The sequence below is a fragment of the Mastomys coucha genome, unplaced genomic scaffold, assembly GCF_008632895.1.
Source record: "Mastomys coucha isolate ucsf_1 unplaced genomic scaffold, UCSF_Mcou_1 pScaffold22, whole genome shotgun sequence".
NCBI lineage: Eukaryota > Metazoa > Chordata > Mammalia > Rodentia > Muridae > Mastomys > Mastomys coucha.
In genome coordinates, this window is record NW_022196905.1 from 67,727,919 (window position 1) to 67,755,230 (window position 27,312).

Here is a 27,312-nt window from a genome sequence, read left to right on the forward strand (position 1 = left end):
ACCAGGACAAAGGCAGTTTTTACATGAAACCGTGAATGGCTAGCTCTTTGAGTCAGTCGGTGTTGCTGTCTTACATGTTGGGAACGTTTGTTCAGTTAACACGTACTGGAAATGAAACCTCATATGCTAACAGTCCTATGAACATAACAAGCACTTTGGATCTCTGTGGCGTCTACATATGGGACAAGGGTTTGAAAACCTTAAGGCTCTCCCACACAAGTGGGGAATGCTTCTTGGATTTAAAAAAAAAATAACAATTCAACTGTGTTTTTCAAAGAAAACAAAATAGCACAGGGGTATAAGAGGTAATCATGAGCTTGTTTGCGACTTGCTCCTCATGAAGAGATGCTAGTCGGTGTTCGTGTCTTTCCCCTTATGGACTCATTTCTGAGGATGAAGAAGAAACCCAGCTCTTGAGAAGAGCCAAGAAGAAATCAGCTGGCATCCCTGCTACTTTGCATGGGCAGAGCGCCATTTCTTGGCCTTGTCGCCACACTCAACCACTGAAGTTACCATATTAGTTTTAATCAAGGAGCAATGCCCAGGAGAGTCACTGTCCTTTCTACTTCTGTTCCCAGGACTTTCTCCAGTGCCCATCATGTGGTAGGTCCCTAAGAATATGCCTTTGGTTTCTGGTCAGACATGAGATCCATCATCCCCGAAGGATCATACTTATGGTCTGATTTGCATTCTTTCAGCTCAAAAATAAAATTCTGTTTTTCCTCCAGGCTCAAGCTACCCTGCAGAATGTTGAGCTATGAAGAAGCCCAAGAATTCCCACGCATACTAGTTGACATGTTCCAATATATTTTAAGAAAATATCCAGCTGTACCGAGCAAGCGACATCTGAAAGGGGCACTTGGATTGGGATGTAGTAAACAGCTTTAGGGGAGAGATGGGGTTATCTTGAATTTATGTCTTACAAATATTTATTCAAGGTGCTAAAGAGTAGCATCTCTCCCTCTTAAAAGTATTGGCCCAAGTGGATCTAGGACATTACTTTGTAAGTAAATAGTGCTGTGACCTTCTAAACAGCTTTATTAGGCCTGTCACCAACAGCCAAATATTTATGTAAGCTCCGTGGGTTGAAAAGGTAGTTTAAAAAGGCTGTTTTAACCACAGCTCTGTAAATGTTTAAGGTAACATCCTGTCTCTTTGAAACCATCCCACCTAGCCATACTGTCGTATTTATAATAAAAAGGGCAACATGCTCAAAGTGATGCATGATTTCCTATCACCCACCCTCAGGCCTCTGTGGTTTCATCATAACCAGGAAGGAACCAGAAATAATTTCAGAGACTGTCCTATTGAATACCTGGGCAGAAGTCATTGGAGTTAATCGTGGGTGTTAGAATGAGAAAGAAACACAACTTTTGCAGCATCGAGTGGAAGTCAGGAGAAATAGTATTAGAGAATGTGATCAGACCTTGCTTAGAACACACAAATAGAGCTAATGGCTGTAGTTATTTGTTTTAATTGATTCATTTTTCTAGAGGAGTACCTCGGGAGGAGTGGAGCTGGGGCCCCAAGTCTGGTGAGGTTGATAGAATAAACTGTGTGTCTTACTGAGCAAATCCTTGGCTTTGCAGAGCTCTGATCAGTCCCACCTGCTTGTGGTCAAGCTGGTCTCAATATCAGATGATGAAATACTGGCCGGGGCTCTTACGGTTGCAGGTAAAAGAAAGCAAACTCCTATGAGCTTAAACAGTACGAGCATCTGCTTCTCTGGCAGGGAGAGCCAGACCATCCGTCTTCAGGCCCAGCTGGACCCCGGTGTTCAGCTTTCTTGCCAAACCCTTTTGTTCTCCTTTCCTGTCCTTTATTTTTAGGCAGCTTTAGCTACTGTGGTGGACACAATGAGCACCCACACCCCCAGGCTTTTATGGTTCTAGTTGAACACACCCCAGATGGACAGAGGCTTGGTCTAGACTCAAATTCATGTTTCTTCTCAGCAACCATGTGATTTATGTAATTTAACCCAGAACCAGAGATAGTGTGTGGTGGTTGGGGTCAGCTAGAATTTACCACATCAATTAGGAGGAAAGACAGGGTTAACTTGGAGGAAGAACTCCAAATGAAGTATTAAAAAAAAATTGTCCAATGAATAGTGGGAAACAATCAATGTCTTGTAGAGTTAAGCAAGACAAACTTTCAGTTTCTAAACATGACGTTAAGGTATATTTGTTTAGTTATTTTCTAGAGACCAGAGACAATCTGCAAAACTCAGTGGCATTGCCACAACCTCAACTAACGAAGAAATGGAGATGGTGTGGGGAGGGGAATGGGGTGGGGTCAGCAAAGCCATTCATTTGTACACAGGTTTACAAATGATGCATCTCTAAGAATGTCCCCCAATCTGACCAAATCTGCTAGCATCATTGATTAGCCTAACAATTGTTAAGGACCAGGAGAGTTCCCCACCTCAGCCCCCTCTCTTCTGAGCTGCTATGCAATCCAGGTTCCTGGACCCTGGACCTCCCTGTCATTCTACCTGAGAATGGGGTATCTGCATTTTAATATGCTCCCTAGAAGATACTTATGACCTGGCTTCCACTATAAAACTCTGGGGTTTTATAGTGGACTATGGGTTATACTTCTATGCAATTCCATTAAATATTTGCTTGGTGCATGGTAGATATTAAATGCTTAAGAGGTGATGAACCCTGCGGTGGTTTGAGTCCCACGTGTTCCTCACAGGCTCATGTTCTGAACACTCAGTTGCAGCTTGTGGTATTATTTTGAAAGCAATGGAGTCTTTAGGAAGTGGCACATAGCTATTGGAAGCAAGCTACTAGGGGATGGGTCTTTGAAGGAACCTGCCCCTAGTTCCTCTCTCACTTCCTGTTCCTGGTCTGTACAATGTGAAAACGCTGCCAACCTATGCCCAGGCAGCCATTTAATAATGCCAGGCCTTCCCTGGAGTGGGGAACTGACATGAAATGTTAAGCCAAGATAAGTTCTCCACAAAGTTGTTTCTTTCAGGAATTTTGTCCAGTGATAAGGAGATTAACTACCACAGTCCTAAGTATGACTAGACTATAGCTGAGGTATACTGGAGCACGGAGTAGAGTGGTGGGTTTAATTACTACCTTCAGTTCTTAGCCCCTAGATCTACATTCTTGACTTGGTATTGGCAGAGAGGATGCGTCTGTCTCTTAGAGTTTAGCCGTGTTAGTTGCTTCAGACAATGGACTGTACACAGGCACAGTAGTGTCCAACCTCAGTGTAGACCTTAAGTTAATACCTCTTCATCTCCATTTGTCCACAGCCCTGACATAAGCTTGTCCTGCACTGATACACACTCCATTCTAGACCCAAAGTGAACACATGTGGTGCTAAGATTCCCGAATATAATGGAACCAGATAGACCCACAACTTGAAGCAAAGTTTCTCTCATAAGCCAACCCCACCATCGCTAACAGAGTCATAAGAAAAGTGTTTGTCCAGGCAGTGTTGGCAAACTCCTTTAATCCCAGCACTTGGAGGGCAGAGGCAGCCAGATCTCTTGAAAGTTCAAGTACATCCTGGTCTACAGAGAGAATTCCAGGATGACCAAGGCTACACAGAAACTCTGTCTTGAAAAAACAAATTGTACTTGTCACTGAGTTGGGAGACAATTTTCCCCATAGCATTGTTGTAGAAATCGCCTCCAATTTTGGTTTGCTTGTAGTTCATCCACTGCCTCTGCTGAAGAAGGCAATATGGGGAGTGAGCAATTGGAACTTCTTTAGGGAAGATGATTAGGTGATATGTGGTCTTTACTCTGAGGGATGCACAGGGAGGATAAAAATCTGTGTATATGGTCTGCGGAAACTATATCATCAGCAAACGTAGAGTGCACCCACCTCGTGCCAAGGGCTGGGTGGGCATTACCGGAGACTTGGTAGGATTCTAACTAGAAGAGCCTTCTGAGTCCCTGAAGGACCAGACCTGGGTCCTGCTGGAGACAGCATCTGAATGGATTGATTCAGGCTGGCCAGAGTGCTCTAAGCTTATTGATTAAGCAATGAGGTCCTTAAGGGAAAACCATCTCTCCAGTCAACCCACCATGCTAATACTTACACTTGGCCACACCACTGAAGGACTTCTTAAGGACCCAGAAGTTGGTGGGCTAAGCTGTAGCTAATGATCATGAGTAGCCTCTCCTCACTGTGAAGCAATTTGGGATTTCTGCATAGTAGACTAAAGAATTCACTTAATGTGTCAGCTATAATCAAAACCTTATTTCCCAAGCCAAGTGTAGTGGTGCATGTCTGTAATCCCAGTACTCCAGGAGATGAGGTTGGATTGTGAGTTTGAGGCTAGCTTGAGCTACACAGCACACCCTTGCCTCAAAAGAAGAAAAATCTATTTTCTCCACGATGCTGCTATATTTACTTTGTCAGGGAGACTGATCCCTGAGAACAGCCACATATTCTTCAGGGCCAACAGCAAAAAGAAAATTCAAGATACACTCGCAAGTTGTTTAGAATTACAAGATGGCAGCCACATTCTATTAAAGTGCATACAGGCTCTACTGGATGGGCCCCAGTGTCACTGCACAGATGTGCTAGAAGCTAACTTTGTTTCCACATTAAGGGAGTGCTGACTGCCAATGTTTGCATATGTTTATGTATGTGCTAAAGAAACAACCAGGGGATCTGGGCCTTGCTGGTGCATGCCTTTAATCCCAGCCCTTGGGAGGCAGAGGTAGGCAGATCTCTGAGTTGAAGGCCAGCCTGGTCTACAGAGCAAGTTCTAGGACAGTCAGAGATACAGGGATACACAGGCAGAGAAACCCTGTCTCAAAACACTGAGACAATGTGTGCGTGTGTGTGTGTGTGTGTGTGTGTGTGTGTGTGTGTGTGTGTGTGCGTGAGAGAGAGAGAGAGAGAGAGAGAGAGAGAGAGAGAGAGAGAGAGAGAGAGAGAGAGGGAGAGAGGGAGGGAGGGAGGGAGAGAGAGAGGGAGAGAGGGAGAGAGAGAGAGAGGGAGAAGGAGAGAAAGAGAGAGAGAGAGAGAGAGAGAGAGAGAGAGAGAGAGAGAGAGAAACACCCAGGGAGTCCAGCCTAGGTGTAGAATCCAGAAAATGACCAGTTTTTCACTCAGCAAACACCCACGGCACCTACCATCCCCAGATCTTCCTTGGGCACTGTGGTAAGGTCACAGCCTGGAGAAGAAGGACCTGCCTTTTCCAGCCCAGCCACTCTAGGATGCTGGACCAGTGACCAGGGGGCTACAGGAGAAACTGAGAACCATTCTTCAGCCCTCAACTGGCCCTTTCTTCACCATGATCCATAAACCATTTCTGAGAGCACCCCCTACTCCCGCCCCAACACAAAGTGCTTTAAACACAGCCCAGACCTGGCTGTAGGTCTGAGTGAACACAGCTGTACAGAGAAAGTTACACAAGAGGCTTGCCGTGGGTTTTCTGCAGTCATGAGAGGTCTTGCCCTGGGCTCAGGACAGCAAGCAAATGCCTGTGCAAGCTCACCAAGGTGAGAGATTCACCCTGAAGCCCCAAGTGCTCCTGCGGTTCCCACCAAGTTTCGGCTGCTCATCATGCACAGACATAGAAACTAGACCCTGCTTGAAGCTGCAGCAAGGGTGGGGCACACTCTCCTGCTGGGGAATGAAGGGCTGCGGCTGAAGAAGTGTTGGACACGGTTGCCCAGCCCTTCCCCAAAGGCCAAAAGCGACCCTCGTTTTGCTATAGAGTTATGTCCTCAGAAACCGATGCCAACTTATAATGACCTGCCTCTTTGTCATCTGTCTGGTGTGTCATTTGTCTGTGTCTGTGCTTATAATCCCTAACTGTGGCATTCAAGGTCAGCCTGGGTTCTTTAGTGAAACCTTATCTCAAACTCCAACCCAAGAGAAGAAAAAGAGTTCGGGTCCCTACTTTAAGATCAAGAGAAAGGTGCTGAGTTTGTTGTTTCCTATTTTTCTCTTGAAGCAACTAAGAGAGTCCTGCTTAAGGCAATGTGGTACAAATCAGTATTCGTGCAAGCTATTAGATGTGAAGCTTCTAGAATGCCTTCTCTTAATTTTAGAATCGTATCTATTGATTTCACTTACAGTGGGTCTATTCCAAGGAGAGTGATGGCTAGGTCCATATGGTTGGATTTCAAATGTAACGTTCCCACCAGTAGGGCACCAGGGTCCCCGTGTCTCACATCCTCCCTATATCTGGCCTTTCTAGCCCACTGATGTCCCATCTGTTTGTTACGCTGCTGGGAATCCAAGCCAGGAGCTTTTCAGTGCTAGGCTGTCCTCGCAGAGCTATGCATTTACCCCTCTTGTGTCTCTCCCAAGCCCCAGCCTAACTGGTGTGGAGTGATAGCTCCGTGCTGTAGACTTGAATCTCCCTGACAATCTGTGATGTTAGCTCCTTCCCATGCACAGATTGCCCTTCTTATGTCTTCTTTGGCAGTATATCTGATCAGGTTCTTTGCCCATTTTTAAAATTGGGTTATTCGGTGCTTTACTATTAAGTTGTGTATGTGTCCCTTATATAGTTTGCCTGTTAACCTAGATGAATAGTTTGCAGCTATTTTTCCCAATCTGCAGACAGCTTTCCCATGCAGTTGGCTGTCTCCCATGCTAGGAAGCTTCTGGCTTGGTGGGGCCTTACTTGTTTAATTGGCTTTATTGCTTGAGATTTTGCTATGGTGCCCAAAGCATTACTTCCTGGACTGATATGAGGTTTTAGACTTTTAGAATTCCAGGTTTTACATTTGGCTCTTTAAACCATTTTTAGCTGATGTTTTATTCTTCCCCATGTAAATACCCACTTTCCCCAATGTAATTTTAAAAAGAATATCCTTTTCCCCACTATTTTCTTGGTGCCTTCATCAAAAAGTGACTTGGTTTCCAGGGTTCCCGTTCAACTCCAGGTGTGCTTGCTTTTTGAGCAACTTCCGTGAGACTAGTTGTCTTTGACTTCTTGTAAAGATGAGCTATGAAATAATAAATAAAATAATAATAAATGAAAAAATAAAATAAAATAATAATAAATGAAAAAATAAAATGCAAAGAAGAAAGATAGATGGAGGTAACAATCCATCCCACTGCGCTTTCCTGAGGCAACAAGTTTATTGGGCTGGATGACATAGCATTGATGAGATGAGGGGTTACTTACGGGTTCCTGGGTGACCCCAAAGTAGTCACACCACCAAAAAGTCTCACCCAAGCATGAATAACTACTTTTCTAAAAACTGCAGAACGCCCCCTCCAGTTACCTCTACACTGTACCGTCACTGAGGACTACAGGGACACAAGCAGCTTAGGCAGGGTGACCTACAGAGTTACTGTGTGTAATTCTGCAAGGGGTGGCTGGAACTTCAGTGAGGGTCTAATGGTCCTCCCCATCCACTTCTTAGAAGAAAATTTCAAAAGGCTTGATGTCAGGGTCTCTTTGGATCAGCCGCAGCTGTTCGGATGAAGATGTGAGGCTGCCACGCTCAGAGGCAGTATCCTACAACTTTGCCCTTTCAAACCAAAACAGTCCCCTTGCCATTCATTAAGGCCGTGACAGAAAAAAAAATGATATGTGTATGTTGACTAGTTATCACTTTTTTTTGAACACTTGAAGAAAATACAACTCAAATTAAGGTTAATTGCACCGGCTTTCAATCCATGTGTTTATTTAACAGGACCCAATCACGAGATAAGCATACTCTCTTAGTCACAGAGATGGTGAAAGGTAAGTCAGGACCTCCTTTGAGCAACTCCACTGTCAAAGCTGAAAGTGTAAACCTAACACCAGAGAACTTCCAAGGGGAGTGGAGCTAGTTGTAAGGAGGTTAGCTGCAAAGAATCTAGAGTAGAAAATACTCCGAAGAGCAGGTAAACTTTCAAGCAAGACATGAAAACACACTGAGCCAAGAGCTTCCCTAGGTTGGAGAGACTCAGCCTCCCAGATTGGCAGGTACCAGGACTTAATGTCCCTTCAGCTCCTAAGGAGAAAGGCTGGGAGATGTGGGTCTCCTCCAATCAGATTGCTGCAACTCTCCCACTGTGGGTCCCTAAAATAATGTTGCTGGGCCTTTACAGGACCCAGCTGGGACATTGTGTGCATGAAGTAACAGGCTCAACATAACAGGTGCCACACACCCGTGGCACTCCATCAACCACGCTGAGCCCTGGCGTCTTTATCCAGCCAAGTCAGATACAGAACCGTGATTTTGTAAGATACCATCCAAAGCAGGGATCAGTGAAAGAGAGAACCATCTCTCTCCTGTATCCTCAGCTCCCATCCATTGGGATGTCTCTGTGTGTCAGCCTCTGTTCTGAACGCACAAGTCATAAACCTACCGTACAATAGAAGGAACAGGAATGTGTCTTGGTTAACTAAGTTTCAGGCTATTTTGCAAGAAACCGATAGTTCTAGAATTCATATTTAGTTAGCCAGGCTCCAAAACCTGGACTCTTCACTAGAGCTCTTCTTCCTCTCAAATGCAGAAAGAAGTCAAGCCAGAGATTAGCAGGGAGTCAGAGGCCCAGGCTGGGAGCAGGATTGGTGACACATCTCAGCCAGGTCCGCTTGCTGTGGCATGAAGTGAAACAGTCAAGACAGACTCCCTTGTGGTGTCCTTAAACTGACCCACTTATGACATAACCTGTTTCCTGGAATCCTGGAAGACTGCTGCTCTTTCCTGCTGTGTCTAGGTCAAGGAGTGTTGTGTAAACTTGCATCTGCTGGAGCAAGCCGGCCATCTCCAAGCTTGAAACAGAGCAGGCAATGGTTCAAGTGTTGGTTCTGAGGTAGGGAACGCAGGTGGTGGATCATGTCCAGAGGGATGCTGTACAAGAGGGCCTTTTGAGACCAGAGGTGACTGCAAGAAGCATCCATGCATTATTGACTCTGGCAGGGCCAGCCATAGGTAGTTAGAGGAGGCTCTGTGTCAGTGGGACCTCAGATGGGAAGTCCTCAAGACCGAAGGCTCCAAGGAGCCCAGGGGAACAGCAGCTTTGGGCACACAGCCTAGCAAGGCCCCGATGTTTAACTGCTTCAGCACGGTTTATGCTTTCCATATCCCTCCATCTCTACAGTGACATCCCATCCTGACCCTGGGGGCAGGGGGAATGGCCTACAAATAAGGAGACTGTGAGGAGGAGAGAAGAAATGGCTGTATGAGAGGAAAGGGAAAACATGTTCTCATTGAATGATAGTTCATGGTTTTAACATGGTACAAAACTGGACTTGGGATGTGTGAGACTAACAGGGTTAATCTTTGCCATATGTCAGAATTTCACCTAAAAGACCTTAAAGAATAAATCAAATCCTCCAAGTCTGACAAGAAATGATGAGAAAGGAAAGGTTGCTTTCTCGTTAGAAATATCTCCGATGTTTAATACGTTCAGTTTCTGTTTCTTTCTTTCTGTCTCCATCTCTCTCTATGCCTCTCTTTCCATGTTTCTCTCTGTGTATCTGTGTGTTTATGTGTCTCTCTCTGCATCTATCGCTCTGTGTATTTCTCTGTGTGTCTCTGTATCTCTCTGTGAATCTCTCTGTCTCTCTCTCTCTCTCATACACACAGACACACACAGAGAGAGAGGGGGGGGGGGAGAGAGAGGGAGAGAGAGAGAGCCCTCCTCATGTATTTCAGAAGTATTAGGAAGTTCAAAGTGTAGTCTGATGCTACGTGGATCAAAGACAATGAGGCATTACCATAGCTGAAGGACTCAGTCAGGTCTACCAAGAATGAGAAAAATATCAGGTTACTTCCTAGGTTCTTTGGAGAGAGATCATGATCAATGTCAAACATTTATCTTTTAAAAGAGAAATATTTAAATTCAACGTATTCAGGTTGAAATTGTAGCTTAGTAGTAAAGACCTTGCCTGGCATTGGAAGCCTGGGTTACAAACTGACACTGCTAAAAAGGGGCAGAAAGCACACACTCGGCAAGAACACAGAAGACAGGAACGTTGTTTGTAGGTTTCCAGACAGATAAGCCACTGTGCAGAATGCAGGATAAAGTGTCCATTCTGTGACAGGGCATAAGTTATTCTACTTCCTTCAGGGAGCACTTTCTGGATTTTCCATAATGGTCTTGGAACCAGTAGGGTTTACAGGTGATATTTTTAAATAATAAGCATTTCTACTATTGAGCCAAAATTTCCTACATTCTGACTCATAAACTTCAATTCAACCACCTTCTCCCCAAAGAGCCTAGCTTCACAGAAATGATATTCTGTGTAATTGCTGACACTCATTTTTTAATTGATTAATTAATTTATTTACTTACACTCCATATTTTATCCCCGAGCCCCCGTGCCCCCATCCCCCTGTCCCCCCTCCGACTGTTCCGCATTCCATATCTCCTCCCCACCTCCCTCTCTCCAGGAGGATGTCCCCACCCCCCACCCCACCTGACCTCTAAACTCCTTGGGGCCTCCAGTCTCTTGAGGGTTAGGTGTATCTTCCCTGAGTGAACACAGACCCAGCAGTCCTCTACTGTATGTGTGTTGGGGGCCTCATATCAACTGGTGTATGCTGCCTGGTTGGTGATCCAGTGTTTGAGAGGTCTCAGGGGTCCAGGTTAATTGAGACTGCTGGTCCTCCTACAGGGTCGCCCTCCTCCTCAGCTTCTTCTAGCTTTCCCCTAATTCAACTACAGGGGTCAGTTGCTTCTGTCCCTTGATTGGGTGCAAATATCTACATCTGACTCTTTCAGCTGCTTGTTGGGTCTTCCAGAGTGTGGTTATGCTAGGTCCCTTTTTGTGAGCACTCCATAGCCTCAGAAATGACACTCATTTTTTTAATTGTGTCTCTTTTCTCAGAGTCTGTTCTGTATTGTAAGAAAATGTGGAGTCACTGTTAATGAAGCTGAATCAATGCTATTGTCTAGGGATAGCATCCTCTACTGGGTGGTGCACTGTCCTCTCTGTTAGCAATCACTTCGAGGAGTTTTAATGGCTAGCTCTGAAAATACTTTGTACAGTTTAATTAAATATTAAGCATTTTAAGATTGGTCATACAGCTCCAGAAAAAGAAAAGAAAAGAAGAGAAAAGAAAACTTAAAATAGTTGGCCAAACAGGGCCTCCAACGCACTAATATAATAAACGCTGATGGTGATTTTAAGTCATGCTAAAAGACTTCAGCTGCAGAGCCTTAAGCAAGATGGGAGCTGATTTCTCTCATGTAAAAAGTCCAAGTGTGGGCTGGAGAAATGGCTCTGTGGTGAAGAGCATCTTTGTTGTGCTTGCGGAGGACCTGGCTTCTGTTCCCAACACCCACTCGGCAGCCCACAGCTGTCTGTAATTCCAATCCCAATTTGTAATTCTGATGCCCTCTTCTGGCCTCCACAGACACCAGGCACACATGTGGTACATACACAGACATGTAATACTCATAAGTAATAAAATAAACACCCATACACATAAAATAACAAAAATAGACACCCATACACATAAAATAATAAAATAAGTTGAAGCAACAACAACAAAATTTAAGTCTCAGGTGAAGCAGATAGACTTGGATGGGCAGATGGTTCAAATCTACCAGCCCACCCAACCTTGAGATTTAACTCCTATCCTCATCACATCTGAGCACAAGAATATTGTTGCATGCCTCTGCCGCCATTGCCCAGTGGCCAGTAGATGAGCCAGATGTTTGTGGGTGCCACTTGATTTTACACTCCATGGGTCAAATATGGACATAAGGCTGAATCCAGCTACACATAAGACTGAGAAACACGGTCTCTCACAGATAATCCATGTGCCTGGCTGAAAGACAGGTATCTTATTTCCAAGTGAGAAATGGGAGGTTGGGTATGGAGAATGAATGGATGGGCACGACAAGAATCTCTCCCGTGCCTTGGTCTTGACTTGGATGGACCTGTAACTATGTTTAACAAACATTTACTTCTGTCTGTGCGCAAGTATTCTAGATGGTCCAGAGATAACCTTCCAAGAAAAGGGACTTTGCTCAAGGGAAAACTACAGTATGTCTAAACAAATAACTTTGAAAGATAAGACCATTCTTCATGTACTTCTTTCTTTGTGTGAAATTGTAGCAAAGATAAAGTCTTTCTCTTTCCCTGAGAGGTTTGGGGAAGCCCAGGATGACAAGGTATTGATGAGCCCGCTGTTACATAAATCTGTTGTAATACTCACGAGGGACTCCAAAACAAACCGTGTGGGTCTGGCAAGAAAAGTGATGCCAGGGATTGCATGTGACTGTCACAAGGGCTTTGCTGTGTGTCAGTCTCTCCTCGTTTTCATACTTCACATTTAGTTCTGCCCAAAATAAATGTTCTACAGTTGCTCTTTACCAACAGAGCTCTGGGAGGGGAGGCAGAAACCAAGGGCAACACTAGCTGTATTGCTGAAGAAATCACATGCAGGGCTGCAGGGCCAAGGCTCTTGGCTCCTTAAGCAGCCCACAAACCTGCAATCATCACCTGCCATGCTGGCTCAGTGTGAAGACTATGAAGCTTCTTCTGGGATGTATCTTCTTCCGTTTCCCCCTTTCTTTCTTTGTTTCTTTGTTTCTCTGTTTTTTTTTTCCTTCAAGGTTATGTGTACCTGAGTGCAAATGCCCACAGAAGGCAGAGGCATTGGATGTCCTGGAGCTGGGATTACAGACAGTTGTGAGCCACCTGACAGAGTGTTAAGGACTGAACTTGGGGCCTCTGGAAGAGCATCATATACTCTGAATTGCTAAGCCATTTGTCTCCTCCCTTTTTTGAGACACAGTCTTACTGTGTAGCCCTGGCTGACTTTGAACTCATAGAGACCTGCCGGCCTTTGCCTCTCAGAGGCTGGGATTAAAGGTGTATGCCCAGCTCATCTCTCTCTCTCTCTCTCTCTCTCTCTCTCTCTCTCTCTCTCTCTCTCTCTCTCTCTCTCTCTCTCTCTCTCTCTCTCTCTCTGTCTCTCTCTCTCTCTCTCTCTCTGTCTCTCTCTCTCTCTGTGTGTGTGTGTATGTATGTATGTATGTGTGTAGTGTGTATAGGCTAGGGGTCAGTATTAAGAGCTGTTTCTCAGACATCAACCACTATCTTTGAGAAGAAGTCTCTCATTGGCCTGGAACTCACCAACTGAGCTAGGCTGACTAGCCAGCAAGCCCCAAGGATCCTCCTGTCTCTGCTCCCTCAGCACTGGGATGACAAGCCTGTATCACCACATCTTGGTTTTTATTTGAGGGCCCTGGGGCTTGAACTCAGAACCTCATGTTTACATAGGGAGTAGGTAAGCAAGCAGGCAAGTGTTTTACATAGTAAGTACTTTGTAAACTTAGTTCTCTTCCCTGCCCCTGTGTCTTATCTTCTTTGACTTCACTAAGCTCCAGGTGTCCATACTATATTCTATAGGCCATGAACATAGTGTGCACAGGGTAAACACGAGGTTTATCAATGTTTGTGGCAGAAATTGCTAATTTTTTCCTGGTTTTCCCCTAGAATAGAATTTCTGACTTTCAGTTGAGCACAACTGTGCCCCTTCACTCTTCCTCAGGAGCTACAGACAGTCATGCAGCTAAGTTCTGGTCAGGAACTTGTGAATGGAGACTTTATAGACAGCTTCCAATTTTCCCCTGACTAAATAGCAGCTATGCTCTTCCCATTCCCGGTCCTTCTTGCTGCCGCCTGGGAAGCAGGGGTGGCCATGGTGGTGAGTCATTTGGACCATGGGAAGCAGGGTGACACCCAGGGATGGCGGAGGAAAAGGATGGAAGAAGGTTGCTATGCTACTTCTCTCTAGTAATTCATCCGAAGTATGGTGCCTTAAGCAACCTTTCTAAACCCACCTTCCCTCCTAGTCAGAGGTGAGAAACACACCTCTGCAGGCCCCTTCTTGGATCAGGGTCTCTCTGGAGGCTTAATTAAGGCTCTAGCTAGAACTTCTGCATCTCTGTGCTCAGCTACGAGGAGGATCGTTCCTGTGGCTGTTGGCAACCTCCAGGTCTCCGTTGGCTGTTGGTCCCAGTCAATGTATTCTTTGCCACATGCCATCTCAGAAGTAACATCGCCTTACTTGAAACTGACCAGAAACCTCAGCCATATGCTATGGGGTTTGTGTGTGGGGTGTGTGTGTGTGTGTGTGTGTGTGTGTGAGAGAGAGAGAGAGAGAGAGAGAGACAGACAGACAGACAGACAGACAGACAGACAGACAGACAGAGAGACAGAGAGAGGGGAGGATCTTATCCCACCCAAAAATAACTGACTATGTAAGCCATGGATGCTAAGAGACCATGGGAGCCATTACAGGATTGTGTACTATAGATCTGCCATTGAGAAGTTGCTTACTCATGGCTAGACTATTGATGCTACAGCCTTCATGTGCAGTGGAAATGAAATAACCATCTTTTGAAGTGTTTCTTCATTCTTGAGAGTATCTTACAGAATTCCATATCTAACCCCCATTTTCACCTTCCAACTCTCTCCATATCCTGGGACTACAACAACCGTCCTCGTAACATCCTATCTTTTTCTCATATTTTTGGTTGTGAGCCTAACCTTTAACAGCTGAGCCATCTCTCCAGCCCCTATCTTTTTCTTAAATGATGCATTAGCTCTAGCTAATGGCGCCCATACGTGCCATCCACTAGGACACGAGAATCTTACCAATGACCGCATCTTCCCAACTGAATATTTCCTCATCTGCCTCTATCAACTGCCAAGAGCCTCTCAGTAAGGGGGGAGGGGACCCACTATTTTGAAGCCCAGTTTGCACTTGAGTGCCAACTTGTATTCTAATCAACAGTGCTGAGTTCGTTTCACTCTCTGGAACATTTCCTGTTAGTGAGAGCCATGCAGTAAGCATTTTCTGGAATGTAGTCCTAGAATAACCTCTATCGTGTAGCAGCAGTTCCTTCAAAGATGAAAACTTCCCATCTCGGAGGGGAGCTTGTTAAGACTCAGGATGTCCAAGGAGAAGAGAGAACAGACTGTGGTAAGGAGATGAGACCTTCTGCCCTCCAGCAAAGCTCCTTAAGCTTGGGATGTAAATGACTCAATAGCTTCAGGAAGTCACTGAAACTGACCAGAGTCTCCAGGCCTCCTTGTCCCTGCCCCCAAATGTGTGGAAGCAGTAAGGATGGCTGAGAGATACTCTCAAACTGAGCTGCCTGAAAGAAGCAGAGAGCGGCTGAGAAAAAGAACTATGCAAGGGCGGACATTATGTGACATCGCCCAGAAGGAGCAGGCATCTGAGTGACCTGGAAGAGGTTCAGACAAACTGAGCCCACCCAGAAAGGACACTGTCCAACCTGCTGAGCTGCCTGCAGGCAGTGCAGTAGGCTCCAGGTTTCTCGGCTTCTGTGAATTGCTGCCCATGCTGGGGTGGGCTTTGGTGATACATCTTTGAGTCATTTCTGCTCCTGTTGATAATTCCTTACCCATACTCCTCTAAGTAACTCACTGGTTAATTATAAATAAAGATCACTGGTCCACCAAGTTGGACTTTGGTGATATTTTTGCTTTGGTCTGTTATTGCTTCCGTCTCTGGGAGGTTTGTTCATGCATCCCCAAGAATAATGTCACACAGCAACTTCTCTCAGACCTCTACCTACAGCTTCCTTTCCAGAAACTCCTGGGACTAGTTTGTAAGAATTCTTTGGCTCTACCTAAAGCTACTCTGAGCTAAGGTGGTTTGCCAAGTCTGTTCACAGGAATTGGGAGTCCAGAAGTCAGCCATTGTTTCTTGAGAACTGGAGCCATAAGAAACGAGAACTAGTCTGTATGGGCATGCAGAAAATGAGGAAGGGAGGAAAGGCTGAGGTAGCTATGCAGAGACAAGCCTGCAGAGGGGGCTCAGTTCCAGGATTCCTGTCCCAGGCCTTCTGAAGCTGCCTGGGTCTCCAGCCCCAGGTATATGAGATGCTTCTATGTGGTTCCAGAAATAAGGGCCTCCTCACATCACCAGAAAGTCTCCACCAGCTGAAATGGATTTCAGTTCTTGTGGCTAAACAATCTCTAACTAGGGAAGGCCTTTACCGTTTGTGAGCTTTTGGTATCCATGCTAGCACTGTCTTAAGCAGCTTTCAATGTCCTTTCCTACACTCCCACCAGAAAAACAACGAAGTCTTTCTAGAAAACACACAGGAGGGGCACTAGCAGACCGGCTGGAGAAGAACCAGGTAAAGGGAGGACACTGCATGACATAGACATGCCTGTGATGTGGGTCATTATTGTACTGGAGGTCAACAAATGGTTCCTTAGTCTTCAGGGATCAAAGGGATCCTGCCTCTCTGTGACCCCATGCACTCACACAGGGTTTTATTCACTGAGTTATCTTTGTTACTGGGTTGATAGGAATTGACCCAGGCCTCCTCCCTGAAGTGGTTTTGCTCTTGTTCCTTCTGAATCCCCTGCCGGCTCTGGGATTTCGTCTGTCGCCACACTCCTTCTGTGAGCTACTTTCTGTCCAGATTGTTTACTTGGGGAATCCAGGCCAGGGTGCTGGGGATGGTTATATTTTTCTTTCAGCAGAATTCTGCACTCCCCTCCTTGAGTCACACTCCACATTCCTTGGGTGGCTCCTTTGAGCTGGTGGGGGCGTTTGGCTGCATAAGCCCAGGAAGGCTTTGTCCTCAACCTTGTTCTAGGGACAGAGGGGGCAAAGTGAGAGGCGGTAAACAGGAAGCCAGCAAGCCTGGCTTGGCCTGGGGATCAGAAAACATCAGATACCGCACTTGGCCCCCCGGAACTGGACCATAACCTTCTGGGGTCACGGCCTCTTCCAGGCTGGTTCGGGGTGTGTTCTCAGCAGTTTGGGATTGTCAGTACTGCAGGAAGAATCTGTCCTAAGACGCTGACTCAAGAATGTCGTGGTTTCAAAGGTTACTGTGTTAAACAAACAGATCAAGCAGGGAGAGTTGGACAGTGAGGATGGCCAAGGGATGGGCCGGCCCACCACCACCTGTATCAACTGCTACTCTCTCAGGCCGCCTCACATCTCCACTCCTTTTGGGCTGGCTGCGTTTTCTATAATTTCTCAACTATAACTGCACCCCTCTTTCAGAGTCAGTAATCCCATAGCAAAAACAAAGTGCTTGAAGATAGGTCTTCTCTGTTCACCAGGGTTTATGACCCTGAGTGGCTGACACAGTTCAGGAGTTGAACAGCAGCTATTTGTTGAATGAATGAATGAGTGAATGAATGAATGAACTTCTCTAAGGCTGATTGAGACTCACAAAGGGACTGCTCTCTTCCGCTTGTACCCACCAATTCCTTTCATCTTCAAATATCAGGTCCAAGGCCTTGTCTGCAGCCAGGCTTTGTGGAGAAGAGCTGAACTTCCTAGGAAACCAGCAAGGGAACTTCTGTGAGGAACTTGTCAGGGAGTGTAATAGATTACATGGAAGAGAAAAGTTGAGAGATGGAATGCTGGTAATGGAAAGTTTTAAGCAGAGAGGTTCATGAGAATATGGTGGAAGCCAGAGGGTCTGAGGGAGGACTAGATGCCAAGAGTGAATGGCTGGAGAGCCACTTGGAAACCTACTATCCCACAACCCAACTGTAAAAATAATTGATGGGAGAGTAGAATACACACAACATGAAAGGTTTGGGGGAATGCTGGGATTGAAGGATTAAGTGGCCCTGGAGGTTTCAAAAACAACACAGACTGTTGTTATTGTCCCTGGTCGCCCTCTAAGACTACATGGAAAGACCCTATTGCTAAAGAAACCATACACTTTGCAGAATATGGAGAAACCAATGTCAAACTGGTCAGGACACTTCTTTCTTGCTGGCTAGCTTTCATAGTGCCCAAACACTATATGAAGACTGCAGGAGGGGAAGACCATCAATAGTCTGCCCCTGGATGCTACAATCCTGACCTGTCAGGCAAGGTTGGCCCACTGGTGCAATAGTGGCTTGAATCTTATGGAGTTACTAACAGCTCTCTGATTGGACCCAAGGCCTGCTCCACAGAATGTAGTTTCAAGCCTAATTCTATAATCCTACTCAAAAGCCCATAGCTGGGGATTTTTGCTATATGGCCATGCTATCAAAATGCTTTCTAAATGTTTGTGTTTATACCTGTTAATCTGGGTTGCTCTTGGCCTTGGTCAGAGATGGTTTTCTTCACTGGACAGCAATCAATAGAGAGATGTATACCACTGCAAGTGCTGAGAATGGGAGTCCGATTGCTCAGCCCTAAGGGTTTCCTATGGCAACCCCCCGCTCACCCTCACTAAGGCTCGGGAACATCTCAGAGGGAGCCGACTTTAAGAGCCATAGGATGGGGAGGAATGAAGTACTGTTACACTCATGGACATGACATGGCCGTCACACTCATGTGTTCACAATAGTCAAGCTTACCTGCACAAGATCTACACAAAATCAAGTCAGCCAAAATGCTGGGATCCATGGGTAGGTGATCTCCAGACCCCACCCCTTACCAAAGAGCTATGGGCAGTTGATAGTGACTGGGGACGATGTGGCTAGGATTTCATGCTCGCATGGTTTGATCCCACACCCATGCATATATGGACAGCAGTAACTGAACATAGTGGGGAGGGGACCAAGTTAGGCAGGTACATTTTTAGGAAGGATATAGAGAAATTATAGGAAGGAAGTGAGAGAGATGTGTGATTATATTTAATTGTATATGTGTGTTTATTCTCAAGAATAAATACAGAGTTTTTAAGAATAGCCAGGCTTTATACGTGCAGATCCTTTCTCCACTGCACTCCCATGGTCCCTGGAAGCCTGAGAGTCGGGATCCAGCATTCTCCCATGCCTGCTCAGTTCTCTTACCTACTATAATTATTTTGAAGGTGAAATGATATAATTAGAGACTTGCTGAATTGACACAGAGACCCTGATGTTCCTGAGTTGGGTGCCTTCTGGCCCTCCCTTGAGCACCCACATTTCATCATGTCTCTTTAGAAACTTTAAGTTGTTTCTAACATTCAAGTCATGCTTGTATGGATGGTGTTTTCCTGTGCAGAGTCCCCTTCAACTCAGCGCTTTACAAATATGAACTCTGAAGAGCCCTTGTGGGGTACTCCTGTGCACAGCACTCAGATAAGAAATGTTACACATAGGAAAGAAGGCTGGCAGAAGAGGGAGGACTTAATGGGAGGATGAGATACCATGACACAGAAACACACAGGTAGCAAAAAAATCCACTTCAGCATCTCGCATCCCGAGCTGCAGCTTCCTGCTAGAATGAGCTATCTTCTGTGAATCAGGAGCTCAGTTCTAAGACAGCTGGTGGAGGGGCACAAGGCAACCCCAGGCAGCAGAGTTGGCACGTGAAGAAAAGGACCTGCCCCTTCCTGGGACAGGGACCCCCAGGAAAGACATGCGTGATAAACACTGGTGTGTGTCTGCAATCTGGCTTTTATCCCTTCAAAGACTCCTGAGCTGGGGGCAATTAACAGTGTTAGGGCAGCCAAGAAACTGCCCTGTGAGGATAAACAGGCTGACAGGACATTTATACAGCAGCTTCAGCAGAGTCCTGGTTCCCAAGTGCAGAATAGACCAGAAGGAAGCACAGACTGCAGGGGCTGCCTGTGTCCTCTATCTAGGCTGCAGTTCTTCTGCATGTGGCATCCTGGTTCCATTTAAGGAAAGGCTGGGTGACTCTCTGGAACCTCAGGGCAGCAGTGTACAGAAGGACTGTGACATTGTCCCCACCAGGGACCACCAAGGCTCTTTTATAGGAAGCAGAAGTCATGGTCAAAATTTCCCCCTCAACTTTACGAAGACACAGTTGACACTCCCCAGCCCTGGGTAACCACTATTCTTCTCTCTGGTTGTAGAGACTCAGCCATTCAGATTATACATACACATGAGATTGTGCAGCCTCTGGGCTTCTGCATCTGGCTTATTTCACCTAGCATAATATACCCCAGGTTCATCATGTATCCAGGTCCATCACACAAATGGCTGTGCTCTCCTCTTCTATTAAATGCTAAATAATATTCCAGTGTCTGTGTGTGTGTGTGTGTGTGTGTGTGTGTGTTATCATCATCTGATGGCAGACATTTGGGAGCTATTTCCCCATCTTGGCTGTGAATAATGCTCTAAGTGAACATGGGAATACAGATTAACTACTGGGAGAAAGCAAGTCAAAGGCACCTCGAGGAATCACCTCCGGTCTGTTAAAGCGACTGTTATCAGGCTGTGAGCTCTGTCCCTAGTGAGACCATGGAGAAAAGGGAACCCGTGTGCACTGTGCTGGAAATGAAAACTAACTGAGCCAACTGGAACACACTAGATTGCCCATGGTAAGGATTCCATGGTAAGCCAGCTGATCTTTCCCTGGGTGCCAGGCAGGCAGATCCTGGTCCTGGAAAGTTCAGCAGCTGAGAGGACTCTTGGTTCCTGCAGAGGACCAGAGTCTGGCACTCATGTGATGGCTTACAATAGTTCCAGGGGATCCAGCTCCCTCTTTTGGTCTCCGTGGGTTCCTACGTGTGTGTGGTACACACAAACTCAGTCGGGCACACATACATGCATACACATAAATTTTGAAAAACAAATAAATCACTATTTTTAAGGCAAGCTGACTTGAGGTGCAGCAGTGGCACTCCCATCTACCAACTGTCATAGGTGACAAACGTCTAACCTGTCTAAGGCTCGCCTTCTCTTCTTTGGAATGGGTTTGAGATCACAGTGTCCCCGTGCTGGGATTCTCTTTAACATCAACGGCACAAGCACATGTCCACCTGCCAAATGCTATCAGTGAAGGAGGCTGGTGCAGCCGTCACTAAAGCGTGAGGCTGAGCGTTGGAGGGGCACACTCCTGTGATAGCCGTGCTCAGAGGGATGGAGCAGAAGGAGTCAAGTGCAAAGCTACCCTCATCTCTAAGGGACAGACAGACAGGCAGAAAGAGGGAGGAAGGGGGGGAGGGAGGAAGAGAAAGGAAGAAGAAGAGAAAGAACAAGAAAGAGGAGGAGGAGAAAGAAAAGGAGAAAGAGGAGAACAAGAGCAGGAAGAGAAGGAGAAAGAAAAGGAGAAAGAGAATGAGAGAGAGAGAGAGACCCTCCCTCCTGAAAAAGAAAATGAAATCTAGGTTCTGTGGTTCTTTCCCTGAGAAAGGAAAGGGATTGATCTTTAGAAGCCCAGAAGAGCAGGTATCCCAGAGTCACACAGCTGACTTTCCTATTGAACAAGGCTACAACTCCTCAGGGGTGGATAGACATGGTTACTACACTGACTGCCGTGGTGTCCGGGCTGCACGCGTAGGTCCAGACCTATTAAATGGTGTGTGCTGTACACAATTTGTTGTAGTTTGGTTCTACTTAAACAAAGCAGTGTAAAAAAAAAATACAATGAAAAGAATACATTTTTTTAGAAGCAAAAACGGACAGTGACATCTAGGCAGATGAGCACAAGTAGAGAGATGCAAGTGGTCAGAGACTCCCAAGTGAGGCAGCACTGTTCACGCAGGACTATTGGACTATCAAGACCCCCAAGTGAGGCAGCACTGTTCACACAGGGTTATCGGACTAGCCTTACAGGTTCCCTCTGCCCTCCCCTTCATCTACCCAGAGCCTTTGTTCTGTAATCCCCATACCAAATCCCATCTCCTTTTAGAAGTCTCTGTGGACCACTTGACCTCCCTGCAGTGGAATCCACTTGGGATCTAAGGTATCACAACACACACCATAGCTTCTCAAAGGACACAGCTGTGGCCGCTTATGTCCTTTTGATTTATTATTTAAACTGCTAAGCTTACGTATTTGTGGTTACGTTAAGCTTCTAAAAAGTATGACGCATGTCCCTTGTATCTTTGAGCACATGCTGTGTGATGGCTATCTCTTTGGTGTAGAACATAGTTCTAAGCCCAGGCTTGACTCTTATCACCACATACTCCTGATCCATTGCTGTCAAATGCTTTTTGATGTGGCCAGACCATTGGCTGCACTTTGTTATAAGTTCCATAGAAAGATCCTGTTTCTACTATCTCCGCTGTGTACCTCAGTCATGGCTTTCTATGAGTATTTAAAGACTCTCATGCTAGCTTTGAGAGACCCACATGCTAGCTTGAGTGTAGTAGAATTTCAAACACTTGTTCCAGTTCTTTCTGTGTATGAACGAGATAGTTCTAAGTCCCAGCTGAGTGTGGGCCCTGGAATGCAAGGTACTTGGGAAGAGCTCTGAGACAACAGCCAGTGAAGCCGGCACTGCCCATTACCCTAAGCCCTCTCATTCCTGTTTGTTTGTTTTTGGTTTTCCCAGAAGCCCACTGGCGTCTAATAGCTCATCTCCCAGAAAAGGAATGGCATTTATAACCGCATCCCCTCCTGAAAACGGAGGAGTTATCTGGGGACTAGGGACATACCCCATACACTCTGATATCTCAGACAGCAGTCTCAGCTCGATGCCTTAGGAGTCAGCTGCACAGAACCTCCACCTTTGAGCATGAACTAAGGCTGAGAGTTAACAGGACAGTTCCAAGTATCCTCTTCCTGTTTGAGAGAGTTGCTGGCAGGTCTCTGAAAACCTGCAGCTTATTTATGTCTTTAATCCTGGGCTCCCTGCCACTAAGCATTTCAGAACCAGGGCAGCCCTGTTTAGTACTAGGCTCTTCCCACCCCCACCCCCACCCCAGTGAACAGAGGGCCAGCAGGGATGGGCTCCATCGAGGTTGGGGCCTGGGTGCCTGCGGGGGAGGCTGTGGCTGGGATGACCACAGGGACGAGCCCTTGGGATGCAGGGATGGATGGGGCGTCTTGTTTTCTGGTTTTCTGATACTTCATACAAGACAGAGAATGGCTTTTCGAGTAGGAACTTAGAAATGCAGGAGCATTTAGGAGAAAGCGCTCTTTCCCCCAAACAGTCTTCACTGCTTTGTTTCCCCCTTTAGATGGCTATTTAAAGCTGACTGTGTGGTTGTTACCATCCTAGACTGTTTTCGTGCCGTCAGAGTGTGTTTCTTTAGAGAGGTCAATCATGGGGAGACAGAAGAGAAGAATGAGGCCTTGGGGTCAATGGCGGGGATTGTTGGAGAGAATTTACAGTAGCCACAGTGGAAGGGTGGCTGAGGCAGGTCTGAATTAAAGAGGGTGGCGTGAGTCCTCCAGAAGCACCAACAAGTTGGGCGGCCTCTGGCTTGGGAAGTTCAGTGCAGATGCATTAGTTTTGGTCTAATTGCATGAAAATCTTGTCATTGCCCTTAAGGCAGATAGTACACAGTACACACATGGTACATACATAACACACAGTGTACACACAGTGTGCACACATGATACACACATTATACAGTGTACACACAGTACAAACAGAGTATACACACATAACATACACACAGTGTACACACAGTACACCACACATACACACGAAATACACACATTATACACAGTGTACACACAGTATGCATATTACACACAGAGTGTACACACATATCATACACACATAGTACACACAACACACACAGTACATACACAGTACACACACAAAATACACACAGTACACACATTATACACAGTGTACACACAGTACATACACAGTACACACACACCATATACGCACACAGTACACAGACACCATATACACACAGTGCATACACACACAGTGCACACAGTACAAACAGTATACACAGTATATACACACAGTACACACATATTATACACACAGTACACACATAGCACACACAGTACATACAATATACACACTGTACATACACAGTATACACATACACAGTACACACACAGTACACACACAGTACACACAGTATATACACACAGTACACACAGTACATACACACACAGTATACACACACAGTATACACACAGTATATATACACAGTACACACACATGGCACACACAGTACACATACACACAGTTTACACACAGTACACACAGCTTCCTCTTGTGCCCAGAGGCTCATACTCCACATAAACGTACACAGGGGTCACATACATCTTCCTCGGTATCAGTCTCAGTTTCACTCTGTGTTTTGCCCCCAACACACTACACACCATTTAGGGACAAAGACCCCCTCACTCAGGTCCAAGTAGGTGGAACTGCTTCTTAGTTGAAGTTACTCATACTGAGGTTGTCACTACTTGTCACCCATAGGTCTCACATTTGTGAATATAACTAACTACAGACTAAAAATAATTTGGAAAACATTTGCCTCCAACCCGACCATGCGCAGACTCCTTCTTCCTTGTTATTGTTACCTATGCAGAATAATACAGAGGTTACATACACAGTGTTTTCTATTTGGTATTATATTGTTCAAGAGATATTTTGAAGTTTACAGAAGATATGAAAATATAATATTATTTTATATGAGGGGCCTGAATATTTGTGGATTTGGGTATCTGTAGTGGTTTGAATAGGAATGCCCTCCCCCATAGGGTCACATATTTGAATGCTTGGTCATTAGTTATGGTCTTCTTGGAGGAACTGTGTCACTACGGGTGGGTTTTGGAGTTTAAAATGTTCAAGCCAAGCCCAGTGTCTCTCCTTCCTTCCTGCTGCCTGCAGATCTGGATGTAGAGCTCTCAGCTCCTTCTCCAGCACCATGTCTGCCTGCCCGCTGCCATGCTTCCTGCTGTGATGATAATGGACTAAACCTCTGAAACTATAAGCAAGCCCTGATTAGATGCTTTCTTTTATAAGACTTGTGTTGGTCATGTTGTCTCTTCATAGCAATAGAACACTGACTAAGAAAGTGTCCAAGAGAAATCTCAGTACCAATTCCTTACAGATACAGGGAAACAATAGTTAATTCCTTTCCTGTGCTATAGACTGTACATGGCCACGCCTCCAGAACTAATAACTGGAACCTTAAAGACAATCTGCTGGGGCTTCCAGAAAAGACTCTGAAGGCACAGGTATACAGGAGGAAACACCCCTTGTTGGGTGGCCATGTGTTTTCTACATGAAATTCTGACAGCCTCCTCAACCACTATGCCACTCAGAGGGAGAGAAAATTGTGGGCACTGTAATTAGAGCAGAATGAAAGGCTATAAAATGCCTCAGAACAGTGGCTAAACGTGTCCTGGGACCTCCCTCTCAGAGCGTTGTGCTTAGTGAGGTGCTAACTCCCTGTCCGTAGGCCAGTCCCAACTGAGTCTTCAGTCCCTTGCAGCTGGATGTCTAATGGTAAGAGATTTTACACACACACACACACACACACACACACACACACACACACACACACACCTGACAGACTGTATCTAACAACCTGACCCACCACACAGCTGACTGAATCCTTGTCCAAGCTCCTCTTTGTCACTTCCAAATGTCCTGTTTGCCCCTGGTCAAACCATGATTCCTACATGTCCCAACTTAACTCCCATTAACTCCAGCCACACATTTACCAAGGGGTACAGGTTATAGTGCCATAGACTTATCTCAATTCCACATTTGCCAAGTGCCACAGGTCCATGGAGCCTGTGTTTCCATCTCAACTCTATCACATGTTCAATAGTCTTTATAAAAGTAGCTTTGCTTCTCTAAACTGCGATTTCTCACCTGTAAATCAGGGGGAATGTCTCACCTTTTAGAAGACTTTAAAAATGAAGGATCGAGATGTGCTGGCGCACACCTGTATTTTCAACACTCAGAAGGATGAGGGAGGAGAATCAAGAGTTCAGGTGCAGCCTGAGCTGTGTTAAATGACCCTGTATAAATAAATAAATAAATATAAAAAGGAAGAAAAAACTAATTTAAATGAGGCAATGTTGAAAAGAGCAAAAGCCAGTGTTTGATGTGTAGTAAGTGACCTGTAGTCCCAGCCTAAACAAATAATAATTATGTGAATTGAAATTAGTAACTACTTTGGGTTGGTCAGGTCATTCAAATAGCAGTGGGGTAGCATTGGTACCACATGAGTGCAGCAGCAAGGACACGGGGTAATAACTAGCCCATTGCCCTATAACCGGGCGTTTTATGCAACATGTTTCTTATCCCACAAAGAATGCTTGGTTGTTTTATTTTTTCTTTGTCTTGTGCAGGGTGGAATCCAGAGCCTCAAGTGCTAGGCAAGTACTCTACCACTGAGCCATATCGCCAGCCCAAAACAATCTTCTCAAATGTTATCATACTTCCCATACTTTCCTGAAGCAACTGAGGTTAAGGAGGCTCGGTCCGTCCCTGGGCTTGTCACACTCTGCCCAGAACCATCTCTCAGTCACAGCCCTCTAGACCACTGCTCTTCACTGCTCTCTGCTGCCCAAGTTTTGTGATTAGCTCTGTGACTAACTTGGTGGTTTGATGTCTAGCCATGAGAGCGGCTCCTGCAAAGGCTTCCATGTTTCTGAAAGCATTTCTGTGATGGGGAGAGGAGAAGGCCAACCAGCCTGATGGTGCAATGTGCTTTCTGTGCATGATCGCCTTTTTGCGGCACCAAAACAAACAGCTCCTGTACTTGTCAGTTAACTTGAGCGTTCACACCACTTCTTAGGCTTTTGTTGTTTACCCAGAGGTGAGAGCCTGTGATAAGGCCTTGCTGATGAGGTTTATGTGACTAGCAGCCAGACATGTGCTATTGACACTGTTTACCATTTACTGAGTGTCAATGGGGTTCAGTAGGCAACTGTCAAAAGATACTCACTCAAATAGAGAAGCAAGGAGGGGGTAGTTCTGTTTAAGAAAAATAGAAATAGATCAAAAATTAAATAGGAGAGTCTCTTGCAGTTTCAATACCAAAGAGACAGCTGAGCTTAGCAATGAGTTTCAAGGCTTAAAATCTCTATCTAAGTCAGCTCTAACTAACATTCTTATATGACAGCCCAAGTTTTCATTGTCAACTTGGAGATTAAGAAAAGCCAAGAAGCTGGTACCAGTAGGATTTACTGAAGGAGGTGGAGACAGAAAGACCATGAGTTCAAGGCTAACCTGGGCCGCACGCTTTTATGCCTGGCATGATTCCATCCCGAGAGTCTGTTCTGAGGAGCAGTAGGCAGTTTCTCTGTCCAGCTTCTCTCACGCTGAAGTGCACACCTCCACATCAAAGAGAACTCAGTAGACGTGAACATGAACCCTCTTAGGCCTTGGAACTATATTTCCAGTTGTCAACTAAAGGTAGACAAGAAGGATCATTTCAAGGTGAATAATAATTCAAATGAACACCTATTATCATTAAGAACGATCAGTCTAGGGGCAGGGGCAAAAGATTACACATCATAGAAGCAACAAACTCTGGAGGCTGTCCAATTAAATAAAGCAACACTGGCAATGTTGAAAATGTCTGTTCAACCAGCAGTTTCCCTTGGGGCCTTTAAGATCACACCACCTGTGGTCTTAAGGTTGAATCGTGGTTCAGGGCCTGTGCATGGTGGACAGCACCTAGTAGCTGGAGATAGAGGAAGATGCAGAGTCTGAAGATTAAAAACAAGGAGGATGTAAAACTCTTAGGCACGTCTGGAAAGCGATCTGCTCCTGAAGATGGTAACAAGGTGAAGAAGAAGGAG

The 27,312-nt window shown here is 45.6% G+C and overlaps 1 pseudogene; it reads left to right on the plus strand.

The window, feature by feature from the left end:
- Positions 1-27,312, plus strand: part of LOC116104559 — a 96,114-nt pseudogene that overhangs the window by 68,499 nt on the left and 303 nt on the right.